The sequence below is a fragment of the Mya arenaria genome, chromosome 12 (assembly GCF_026914265.1).
Source record: "Mya arenaria isolate MELC-2E11 chromosome 12, ASM2691426v1".
Classification (NCBI taxonomy): domain Eukaryota; kingdom Metazoa; phylum Mollusca; class Bivalvia; order Myida; family Myidae; genus Mya; species Mya arenaria.
In genome coordinates, this window is record NC_069133.1 from 31,027,292 (window position 1) to 31,041,312 (window position 14,021).

At 34.9% G+C, this 14,021-nt stretch overlaps 1 protein-coding gene across 1 annotated transcript in view; it reads left to right on the top strand.

Moving 5' to 3' along the window:
- LOC128211652 (BTB/POZ domain-containing protein KCTD9-like) overlaps positions 1-14,021 on the top strand; it is a 148,580-nt gene that overhangs the window by 24,456 nt on the left and 110,103 nt on the right. The window lies entirely within an intron of this gene.

Consider the following 14,021-nt stretch of genomic DNA (forward strand, 5'->3'; position numbering starts at 1 on the left):
ACCCAGGAACTTCATACTTGGTATGCCAGTTAGTCATGACTAGTTGATGGCCCCTATTGATTTTGGGATCCATCATTGATTATTTCTCACCTACGACCACACAATGGGGGAGACATGCGCTTTTTCGAAAAAGCAATCTCTAGTTATGTTTCATGTTGTTTTGTTATGTTTACTGCATTAATAAACCATGAGGTAAGCTGTTTTCTTTAATTTAATCGATATTGGAATTAAATGTTCACATAACTTTATTTGTTAATGTGTTGAAGGTGACATTAGTAAAATTTTATTACGATTGCCCCCGAGTTGTTTTATTTTTAGAACACTACACATATCCGGATGTTGCTATTTTTAGAACCAGAAGGTATTTCCCCGCTATTCATAGGTCAATAATGGAATTTCTACATCGTCGATTAATAGTTGGAAATTCGGTGAAGTTTTTTCATGAATATACGTTTAAAATAAGTAAACACTAAAAGTGCACACTGACAGTTGATTACGATACATCTAACAATTTGAGTCATTACAATAAAACATGGATTATAAGTGAATTATACGCGTAAGAGAAGATTTTCTGTCGAAAAAACTAATATCAACAATCAGCATGGAACTGGGATATTCGTATCAAAGGGCTATTCATGTAAGTATCCTTGAGTAGTTGTGTACGTTTATGTGTTCAAAAATGTTTGTTTTTTAATTTATCTTTGGAATTCTTAAATTATTTTTATTTGCTAAATGTTAAGACAGCGTTTTAATATTTCTACTGGTTGACGGTACATTTCCTAACAGGGCACAAATCCCGAACACCAGCTAAAACATGCGTTTGTTTACCGTGATCAATTATTCGATGATCAAGATCAATACAGAGGCTTGCCTTGACTACACTTGTGAAGTTTCATCTTGTTTTATTAAGTATTTTTCTAAAAAAATGCCATTTAATGTTTATACCTTAAAGATCAAAATGTAGTACATGTACGCGCATCTTTAGGTTTTGCAGTTATGTTGACCTACATTCAAGGTATTTATAAATAGAAATCACGCTTTACATTTGAATTGCATGTTTTAAAAAACATTGGAAACAATAATTAACTTTGCAGTTAAGTGTTTATTATGCCCCCCTTCGAAGAAGAGGGGTATATTGCTTTGCACAGGCATGTCGGTATGTCGGTCGGTCGGTCGGTCGGTCCGTCGGTAGACCAAAGCTTGTCCGAGTGATAACTCAACAATTCCTGGACGTATGGTCATCAAACTTCACATGAAGGTTGGGCCTGACCAGTAGATGACCCCTTTTGATTTTGGGGGTCATCGGGTCAAAGGTCAAGGTCACAGTGACCTTTAATGTTAAAATAATTTTAAAGCTTGTCCGAGTGATAACTCAACAATGCCTGCACCCATGGCCCTCAAACTTGACATGGAGGTTGGGCCTGACCAGTAGATGACCCCTATTGTTTTGGGGGGTCATCAGGCCAAAGGTCAAGGTCACAGTGACCTTGAATGGTAAAAGGTCGTCCGAGTGATAACTTGACAATGCCTGCACCCATGGCCCTCAAACTTGACTTGGAGGTTGGGCCTGACCAGTAGATGACCCCTATTTGGGGCTCATCGGGTCAAAGGTCAAGTTCACAGTGACCTTGAATGGTAAAAGGTCCAAGTGATAATTCAACAATGCCTGCACCCATGGCCCTCATAATTGAATTGGAGGTTGGGCCTGACCAGTAGAAGACCCCTATTGTTTTTGGGGGTCATCGGGCCAAAGGTCAAGGTAACAGTCACCTTGAATGGTTAAAGGTTTTCTGTGTGATAACTTGACAATGCCTGCACCCATGGCCCCCAAACTTGACTTGGAATTGGGCCTGACCAGTACATGACCCCTTTTGTTTTTGGGGGTCATCTGGCCAAAGGTCAAGGTCACAGTCACCTTGAATGGTAAAAGGTTGTCCGAGTGATAACTCGACAATGCCTGCACCCATGGCCCTCAAACTTGACCTGGAGAATTGGCCTGACCAGGAGATGACCCCTATGGTTTTTAGGGGTCATTGGGCTAAAGGTCAAGGTCACAGTGACCTGGAATGGTAAAAGGTTATCCAAGTGATAACTGGACAATGCCTGCACCCATGGCCCTCAAACTTGACTTAGAGGTTGGGCCTGGCCAGAAGATGGTCCCTATTGATTTTAGGGGCCATTGGGCCAAAGGTCAAGGTCACAGTGACCTTGAATGATAAAAGGTTGTCCGAGTGATAACTCAACAATGCCTGCACCCATGGCCCTCAAACTTGACATGGAGGTTGGGCCTGACCAGTAGATTACCACTATTGATTTTAGGGGTCAAAGGTCAAGGTCACAGTGACCTTGAAAGCGAACTCGACAATTCCTGGACCTATGGTCATCAAACTTGACATGAAGGTTGGGCCTGCCCAGTAGATGACCCCTATCGACTTTGGGGGTCATCAGGCCAAGGTCAATGTTACAGTAACCTTTAACGCAAAAAAGTTAGCAAATCTCCCACTGATATCTCAACAATGCCTGAACCTATGATCATTAAACTTGACATGGATGTTAAGTCTGACCAGTAGATTACCCTTATTGATTTTAGGATTCATAGAGCCAAAGGTCAAGGTCACAGTGATCTTGAATGGTAAAAGGTTGTCCGAGTGATAACTCAACAATGCCTGAACCCATGGCCTTCAAACTTGACTTGGAGTTGCATCTGACTTGTAGATGACCCCTTATGATTTAAGGGGTCATTGGGTCAAAGGTCAAGGTCACAGTGACCTTGAACGAAAAAAACTTGTCTGTGTGATAACTTGACAATGCCTGCACCCATGGCCCTCGAACTTGACATTTAGGTTTCTGGTGACCAGCTGATGACTCTGGATTTTGAGTTCATAGAGTCAAAGGGCATGGTCATAACACAATCTATCCTCACACTTTAATGGTCATAATCGTAAAACTGCCTTAATGGCAACAAATCAGCTGTCATTTCAGTCCATGCATATTTTATTCAATTGTCCATATAATCCTGAAAACATGGCACTCAGAGGGGGCATAATGTTTGACAAACATCTCTTGTTTAATATAGCATACTTATTAATTATAATTGTATGACCATGTATTTGCGCTTTTCAAGTGTTCGGTATTTGTGCCCTCCAAAGCATAAATTTAAGGGTGATTTACTGTCCATAAAATGAAGGATTTTCGACATGAAATTGATGAGATCGTGAAACTGTACTTTGACAGATGTTGTCACATTAACCAAAGATGTTTCATACGCAATTTTAACTTACTTTAACAAAAACTCTCCAAGATAATTGTGAAAAACCTCAAAAAGTGTTCGGATTTGTGACCTTAACCAGTACATGTACTATAAATATACATGTTACATACATGTACTTTACATCTACTTAAAATGCACCAGTCAATTGTAACCACGCCCCCCCCCCAGGTCCGAGGAATAGCTGGGACTTTGACTTTCGGTCCAGCTAACCCCGGGTAAAATCCTCGTCCTGCGGGGACAAACTGATGGTCAAATCCTCGCCATATGCCCCCGTACCCCAGAGAGCCTATAGGTAAGGCATTTTCCCTGCTAAAAGACAAAACCACCGCATTCACCCGGCACTGCGAGGCCACCTGAAAGGTAAAAACACAGCCCATTTCCCCGGCATATCCCCAGACCTGGGGGGCCGTGGTTACAATTGACTGGTGCATTATGTACATGTTACATATTTTTTAATGTACTTATGTACATCATTTATGTATATGATATGAGTATGTAATCTTTTATTTGATTGTTTTATCTTAGAAAAATATTAGACTTAAAAATACCCATTATTTGTTTACAAACTGCATATTTTCAAAATAAACCTGTATTAAAAGATGATGTATGGTTTCGGGCTGGAAGCCACGAAAGCTTGGACACAAGCGACATTCATTTGCTTGGTGTAGGTCTTGTTGAACGCCATACTGTTGTGAATCATTATCAACCATATGCACAACAACTACACATTTGTGCCTACCAACCCTTACTCTTGGCTAAAACGGATATTAGTGTAGAATGTATAATTAATACATGTGCATTTGTATTTTACGGTTGTAGTTTCTGTTGGTTGATAATCAGAAGTCTAATTTCTTTCAGGCAGGAAAATGACTGAATATTACTATTATATGAAGAATTCCAGCCTGCATTAAATACTTTGTTGGATCATTGAGATCCATGTCTATCCACAAGGCAGTCACATCTGATGGAGATGATGTGAGTATTTCATATAAAACATATTTGAGTTGGTGTTTGTTGTTTTATAAACTCACTGTATTCAATAATCCAGTGGTGAAGGTGGTGATGGTTGTGGTGATGATGAATTTTATTGATAAATTTAGTAATTTTCTTTATATTATATACATGAATGTATCAGCTTATTGTTGTTGTTTTTAAATAATGTTGAGAAATATTAAACTGTTTATATTTTATTTTGTATATATGTATGACAGTATTATTATCTATACAAATTAGTTAGAAAGTACTTTTTTTTCTTTTACAGCACTAAACATTCTAGATGGGTAAAGAACCTGAAGGGGCATGAAAACCAAATCAGCATTGACTCAGCATTGAGTACCGGTAATTATCATCTGTGCACACAAGTACAAACGCATGGGAACAAACCAAACTTCAAATGTTGAAGAGTGAAGAATTATTGTGAAAAATTCTAAATGTTAGAATACCATTGACTAAATAAAACAAATAGACATCGATTACCAACAGAGACTGTTTACATGTTATAATATTAAAAAGACATTAGCTGAGATCTTTCACTCTGACATTTTTGGAGGGGATTTGCCTACTTAGTGTTCTTCTTTCTTTACATATATATATTCATTTAAAAGTACATTCATTGTTTTTAAATCTGAATTCTGAGTTAGTATCATAAGTAAAATTCATTTATTTGAATGATTACATTTATGAATAAGTCCAATTAAGCTTTATCAATTTTTACAAGAAAAAGGTTGATTTTTAAGCATTTTATTAGTTATAAAAATGTATAGTTACATGACATTATGTATATTTTCTTCAAAACTGAACGGTAAACTATCATAAATTGTCTTTTTAATTGTTCATTAGACATCATAGAAAATATTTAAAATGATTTCAGCAGGTTGTCTTATTATTAACTATTTTTTATGAATTTATAAAACTGCTATATATTTTCAATCATCGAAATACTGCTCTGTTCCGAAGACTCACAAGATCAATAAAAATGATTTTTTTCCATGTGTATCAATAATATGTTAGGTTGAACTTAATTTTTCTGTTAACTGAAGTTTATTTTACCAGAAACTGTTGTGTTTATTTCATAATCTCTGATAATGTGGAAAACAAAATCAAATATAGACAAAGTATTTTTAATTCACGGTAAAAAAAATCTTCAAAATTTGGATAAAAGTCCCATAGTGTTCCATGATAATGTTGTTGGTAAAAGCTTTATAAAAGTGTGTATTACTTATACCTTAATTCAGTTTAAATAATTATGGCCTTTAAGGATTTGTGTTTTCATATAGATTTCCTGTTATATTGAGCTTTGTCAATTTTTGTTGTTGTTTTGTATATGTACAATTACTACTTCTATTTCCTAACTTTTGTCTCATTTGTCAAATTGAATTGTTACCTATTTAAGTGAAAAAAACACACACTATTTTTAAAGATGCACTCTTACTCCCATATAAGACTTATCACAATTAATATTATTGTATTATTGTTTTGATTTTTTTTAAGGGTTGATATATGTCAACAACAATGTTTCTAATGAAGGATCTTGAGTTCAATTTGCTAAAAAGAATGAACATAAAACATGGTATTTCTGCCTTGTGATACTATAGTAGACCATAGTAAATCTTTTAGCAATCACCAATCATTTAATATTTGTCATGCTTTCTGCTATTATAAACAGGGTCACAAGCTTGTTATCAGTAAACAATATTTCAGTAAATGCATTATTTAGTAAGTAGTTATTGTTTTATCATTCAATTTGATGTGTGTTATAAATACAATTATATGTATTGATTTCAAATAAGAGTTTCACTTTAAAGATGCTCATTTAAAGATAATGAACAGACACACAAAAACTAGACACATTTGTTACTAATTATATGAATGATTTTTGTTTAGGTGACCTCTGATTTGTTTTAGAGTTATTCATAAATGGGTGTTATTCTTTATTGTCTTCAGTTTCTTATACATTTAAGGATTTTTATAATTGCTTTTCTGGTATATATGTAATTTAATGCAAATGAAAACACACTTTAAACTAGACACATTTGATACTAATGATATAAATGATTATTGTTTACATGTACTCTGATTTGTTATGAAGATATTCATAAAGGGGTGTTCTTCATGTTATTATACATTTTGGACTTGATTTAGTATTGCTTTTCTGGTATATATTCATTTAATGCACAAAGAAATTATTTTAAGTGTTCAGTATCACTTTCACACATTGTTTACTATTATATTTTTGCATATTTGGCCTATTTATGCTTATATATGTGCATTGTTGTATTTCAAAACCTTTGTGAAAAATAGAAACAGTATTATTTCTTTCATACATAGTCTGATACATATTCAGTTTAAATGCGTTATTTTTATCATATTTAAAAAAATTGCCATTGTCCAATAAGACACATGCTGTTTTTGTGTTAATATCAACTAAAAACATCCATTTTCAACTCTTCTTTACTATGTAAATGAAGAAGTTAACATAATAACTCCATTGACCAGATTTTTATGCAATTTTACATTACATTTTAGTATTATTAAACAGCTAAAAACAAGGCATGTTATGTTATAAATGCATTTCATCTAGTAAACAATGTTCACTTTTTATATATTGTAGTTCAATAATTATGTTCTATTTATGTTTGCAACTTTCAGACGAAATGATAATGTTTATTAAAGTACTACAAAAATTGTTAAATTGTTATTTCATATCACTTCCTTATGATGAATGAGGTAACTTTTTCTTCCCTACAAGTTGTCATTCCAGCATGGTGACGTTGCCCCCCCCCCCCCCCCCCCCCCACCCCCCCCCCCTCCCCCTATATGATTAGAACTGCAGTGTACATGAACAATAACTCTATTTCAGCGTATTGCAAGAGTTATTATTCCCTTTGTATCTTTTCCTGTCCGGAGCATAACTAGAAAACTACTTTTTTGGAATTTCATTAAACATCATTCAATGGTATTTAGCACAACGAGAGGAAGTGCAGTGGACAATGACTATAGCTCTTTTTAAGCTAATTACATAATTATTGCCCTTTGCCGCTTTTTCTTGACCAGAGCATTACTTTAAAACTACTTATGGTATTGAAATAAAACTTGGTATATGGGTAGGTGGCAATGACAAAAAGTACAGTGCACAACCAACCTAATTCTTTCGTGTTCATTAATGTACCCCACCCCTAATGCAATGTTCAACTTAAAACTCTTCAATTTCAATGCTTTTGCCTAAGTTGTCAAGCAGAATACTACAAATATTTTGAGAATTTCATGGATGCGGTTCAATGCACCATAATATGCTTGTTGGCCTTGACATTCCTTGTTTTTCAACATATAACAAATGCATAAACTATTAAACGGCGCCCTTTGATGCTTTGCATCAATGGTCTTTCTTGTATTGAATATAAGGAGAAATATATTTTTCCCTCTTCGCGCGCTTCGGTTTTTATGAAAACTGACAAAACATTTTTTAATTTTTTTTTTTTCGCTCCAATTATTTTTGGCAAAAATCCGAGGAACTAAACATTAATTTGGTGTGGCCTAATGTTGACCAAAATAATTTTGGGTTTCTACTATTATCTATCAACACCTGACGTGGATGCTTTTGATATTCAAATTGTTTCTTTCTTAACATATGGTCTTAAGAGATGAACTTGCTTCTTCTTACATACTAAAATCAAACTCATCATTAGTATGCCTAAAACTGCACAATAATCCTGTATAGTTTGTTTCAACTGGTTGCCAGTTTGGTCCCACCATTTTGGTTGATCCGACTTATTAAGCAGTATCCTTTCTTAAACTTCATGACACCTGCCACTCGTTTATAGATATCCAATAGCAAACAAATGGCACTTTTTACATTAATTTTGACTAAATCTTAAATTGAATGCCAGTGTAAATCAATCATAGAAGAAAAATTTGGTAAAAACTTATCTGCCATGCGTTCACTCTATTAATCAAAGCGCTGATAGCGCTGCATGAACAGGGTTTTATACGGGTTTTCACCATTATGATTCATGATCATGTGTGTATTAATAAAGTGCTGATATGTAGCATAGTGAATCTAAGAGTCCCCGTGGAAACCAACCACAGGGGCCGCCCCAGGTGTATTGAAGCATGATGGTAAATGACAAATTAATAATTTATTGACAATAAACTTAATGTCGCGGTGTAACCAGGCAAACTAGGATGCAACCAATCCCAGCATAAGACTCCATAATTTGATCTTACAATATGAGATTTATTAACCAGAGAAATAAATAGAAATTGGTTGATCATTCAGGGTTAATTTAAAAGATACATTAAAACAGTTTCCGTTTGGTAATTAGATGTTGGCATAAACAAAGACTATACTAATTATTAAATTGAAAACAATCCTTTTTAGGGCCACTGTTAAAATTTCAAATAGTATTTTAAAATGATATATACATCATTTACATAAAAAAATGGATTATCACCCGGGAGGAACGATAAATAGATAATATGCAACGGCTGGTGAATTATTGAAACAGCTTAATACCAAATTCCACGAAGCCTTTCTCCCCGTAAATGTGTGGGATTTAATAATAGAACATGAAAATATAAAAAAAGGGTGATTGCTTGTGCTATTCCCAACCAATAAAATGAAATATATACTAATCAAACTTTACTCATCAGCAAGAGTTTGCCTATGTTTGCCTTGTAATTCACAGAACAACTTCGAAGGAACAACATATCCAAGAGAAATATTTTCTTATAATTAAAATGATCAAAATTAAAATAATTGCTTTCGAACAACTGTAAATGAAACACCTAAAAAGGTTATTAAATCCGTGATATTTTCTCATATTTACACCAAACCAGCAAAAAATATAACTCAATTCATTTCAATGAAATGCCATTTTCAAGAAAATACACAAACATCCATCTATATGTACACTATAAAAAGTATATAAAATAAACAAAATAAGTCTTGAAAAATCTTCAATTTCAAAACTTATTTTTTTCTGTCTTTGTTTATATGGTCAGCAACTCTCTTCTGTTTCTATATTGTCAGCTAACTCGTTGTACTTTTAAGTACGTGCCTGTCTAAATGGCGTGCGTTTGTTATTCCCACGTGGGCTACAGCTCATAATTTCAAAGGTTGGTCATCAAATGTGTCTTTCCAGATGTATTTATCTTTTTTTTTTGTTACCCAAATCAATAAACACATATTGTTTACTTTCCAATTATAGGCCATTATACGAATATATGAATTGTACTTAAATGCAAGGTTTTAAAACTACATAATTTTACCAATACAAAGTCCTAGATCTACAGAGTTGTTTTGAAACAAAGTTGTACCACTGCAAAGTCATACCAATACAAAGTTGTACTGATACAAAATTGTACCAACACAAACTCGTTCCAGTAGAAAGTGGTACCACAAAAAGTCGTACCAATATTATATATATACTAGGGATGCAAACGAATATTCAATTTTTCGATTGAACGTTTGATATTCGAATGTCAAATAGGTATTCGAATATTCAATGTTTTTCGTTTGATTAAAAAAACACCATTTGCAAACAACTGTGTTGTTGTTTAAATTAACTTGTCTTGTTTTAAAAACGATTGATCCCTAATGCCAAAGGCTTGAACGTGATTACACTATACACGCGTCATATGTCAACAAGTGACATACGAAAACTGGCTATTGGGCTTGAGTGAAATCAAACAAGTTTCAATTATTTTCGGTAAATTTGAATGAACATGCCAATAAAGGAAATACGGAATCAGGTACTATAGTGATGTCATGGCTGCCAATTAAGTTGTGTGATATATCTCAAATCGCCATAATGATATGAATGACATGTACTAGTTATGTGCTCTAAACTGCTTTCCATGTTTCAATATAATGTTGGTGTTTTGAAATGTAACTGTATAGAATATCGTTTTAGGACATTGTTGTACAACAGATGAGACAAACTTCAGGGTGATTTTTGTTTTATTATTGAACTAATTCCCGAGTAGGTTCAGTTTTTCCATAGTTATGTTTAGTAGAGATCAATCCCAGAACGAGGCTGCTAGTCCTACAGAACGACCATCCGTTGGTGCATCACAACATTCAACCAGGAATTTACCATAATAGCATCCGTCGTGTGTACCGGCTATGACAAAAGCCCGGTTACAACTGTAACGAATACTATATAATAGTAGTTTACTACATTTCTTAAATATTCAATTTTGGTATTATCGAATATTCGATCGAAAGAATTGCGGAATATTCGAATATCAATTATGCCATTCGTTTGCATCCCTAATATATACTCTGAAAGGCAAAATTAAGTATACATCAGCCTTTAATTCTTATTTAAATTCATTCTATTGTGATATTATGAATATCAAATCATAACAAAAATTACATGAACATGTTAACAAAACATGCAAAAGAACAAATAATGGACACATTCTTTTGTGGAGGCGTGGTTACCAGGTAAATGACATGGGGATCAAACTGAAAATTCCCGCAAAGCATATGGTCAGTTATTCAGCTGAGCTCAGTATCTATTGTGGCCATCTTGCGCATTGATCACTGCAACACAAAGCTGACTCATTGAAAGAATCACACGTTGAACGACGTTCTGCGAAAGTCCCTGCCACTCCTCCAGAAGAGCAGCCTCAAGCTTGCTGACGATGGCTGGTTCCACCGGGCGCGACTGTACACGTCGTCCAAGCTTGTCCCATACATGTTCAATGGGATTGAAATTCAGGCTCAGTGATGGCCTATCCATGACGTTTAACAGCTTGCGACATAAGAATTCCATACACACTCCTGCAACATGAGGCTTTGCGTTATTCTGCTGGAGATGATGTAGACCATGAGCTCTCAAATCACAACATTGTGCGTAACGTTCGCCTCTCCTGAACACACGTGGCCTGCTGCCTGACATTTAACTTACTTTCATCGGAGAAAAGAACGTAGCTCCAGTTGACGCGGGACCAGCTCCTATGATTTCAGGCCGATGTCAAGCAATTCTGGCGGTGCCTACGTGTCACTGATGTCACCCTTGTAAGGATGTCTGGCTCTAAGTCCAATGTTTCTAAGGTGACACTGTACAGCCCTTCCGCTGACAGGCCTGTTATGGGTGCCAAGTGTTTGCCTTGCTGTTGCAGACGCAACCTGAAAGCGGTCGCATGCATGTGATAAGAGAATGTACTGGTCCTGTGGCTGTGTCGTGACTTTCGGTCATCCTGACCTGGGGTTGTGCTCGAACATTACCATACTGACAAAATTTATTCCACATATTGTAAATTGTGCGGTTCGTACAGTTCAAGAGCCTTGAAACAAGGCGTTTAGAGGAACCTGTCTGTAGCATACCAAAAGCGCGGTTTCATTCAGCCTGGGAAAGTTTTGCCATTTCAGAAAATGCAATTTTAACACTGGAATATTATCTGCCCTTCAACAGAGACTACACATGCAGTAAAGTAACGCAATAATCCAAGTAATGGTCATGTTCAATGAGACTAAGCAAAAAGTCCCCTTTGCATGATTGTGCAAACCAAAATCGGATAAGTAAACGTGATTTGTAATATACTGGGATTTATTGGAGGACTAGTTTACACTTGTGTATCCATGATGAAAGCTGATGAAATTTATAATAATTAAAAAAACAACAACACATTTTAAAACTGTATACTTACTTTTGCCTTTGAGTAAAGTTGTATCAATACATAGTCCTACCATATTTGGATAAGTCTAAAACATCATTAAGAAAACATTGCCAGACATTTTTATTTTATGATGTCACTTTAAAAAGCAACTCTAGGTTTGTAATAAGGCCAGTTTTTTATTTTTCGTTTTAAGGGAAATTTTTCAAAAATAAGCACCAGGAGGAGGGAATGAAATTAAGAAAAAGATGTCGAAAAATGAGCGTCGAGAAAAATAAATAAAAATAAGATGGATTTTTTGTATTTTTTTCTTTTTTTCGGAAACATATAAAGAATTAATGTTTTGAAGTTGTGCACACTTGTTTCATACTCCATACTGCCTGTTGTATAATAGATCTGTATAATAAAGTCAAAACAAGATGTCATTTTCACGAGTAGCCACAATAATGCACCAGTCAATTGTAACCAGCCCCCCACCCAGGTCTTGAGAATAGCGGAGACTTTGACTTTCAGTCCAGCCAATCCTTGGTAAAACCCTGTCCTGCGTAGAGACAGACTACAGTCTACTGGTCAAATCCACCCCAAATTCCCCTGCACCCTGAGGTAAGGCCCATTTCCCACTATTTTCGGCGCAAAAACAAAACCACCGCATTCACTCAGCACTGCGGGGCCACCTGGAAGGTAAATAACGGCTCATTTCTCTCGTTATCCCCTTTATACACCCGGACCTGGGGGCCGTGGTTACAATTGACTGGTGCATAATGCATGTTTAAGGAACTTATTTCAACATTAATTTTGGATATTCATTTTACTCCCTAAACGCTACAAGTCAACTGATTCACACCTATGTAAATATATTCTTCAACTGTAACTCCACAGTATTTAACACTGCACTTTTAATTAAAAATTAGTAAAATTACACATAAATTATTATATATGCATGATTTTAATATGGTCATATATACTTTTGTTGTGCTTTTTATAGTCACTGAAACTGCACTGGCAGAACATAATGCATCTGGCACAATGTATTGTTTGTGTCTAAAATGTTGATTAATATCATTTTGGGTACATATATTGAGATAAACAACACATCTGAACAAATTTAATGTCTTTGATATACAAGAAAAGAAACAAGGTATGTAACTCAACCTTACCAGATTTCACAGTAGAGTCCATTTTTTTAGTTTCTTAATCAACATACAAACAATCCATTTTAAAATGGGTGACATAAAAAGAGGAGCCAATGCCCATTAAAATGGTATGCGATATGTTGGTATAACTTAATTGTCTTTAGACAAACAAGCCAAATCCAATGTCACATTCTCGACTTTTTCTGTAGTCGGAACCTGTACAGCAAATCAGAATTCTCAGTGTATCCCCGTGTAAACAGGTCTACACACTGAAATATTTAAGAGATTTTATGCTTTGGTATAAAGAAAATACAATCCCGTTCGAAACATCACAAAATGACAAACGCACTGATTTTATGAACAACAGTCTTCAAACTAAATCCACTTTAAAATTTCGTAAAAGGCGGCCATTTTCCTTACAAGCGCTTAGATGATGATAATAAGCAAGTTTCAAGTTTTATTTTCATCATGACATATAATATGCATGTGATATCACAAAACAATGAAACATATTTCAGTTAACATCATAGGTAAGAAGGAATGACGTCACCATTACTTCATATGTACTTCCGTTGTGTGGAAAATTCTCAATAAAAAAAAAATGTTCTTATGATTGATAGACATGTTTTCACATGCTCAATACACTGTAAATCAAAAATATCATTATTCCTGAAACTTTTGTACCTTAAGTATCTATTCTTGGTTGATTTATCATTTAGAGTAGAGATTAAAGCATAAACCGCTGCCCTATAGTTGAAAGGTCATTTTGGAAGAACTGTCATGGCGGACTGTGCAATTTTTAGAGTTTGTTATTCAAGTGGAGCGATTTTTCTTAGGAATAACTTGACCTCCCTGTTTTATTGGCTTAAAAGGTAATTTAAGCTTGTACTTTAAGAATATATATGGTTATCATAGCCTGCATTCGCTCGAAATGCCTTCAAATGTTGTCTAAAAATTATAATTTTACATTGAATTTTATAGGGAATAACAATGGT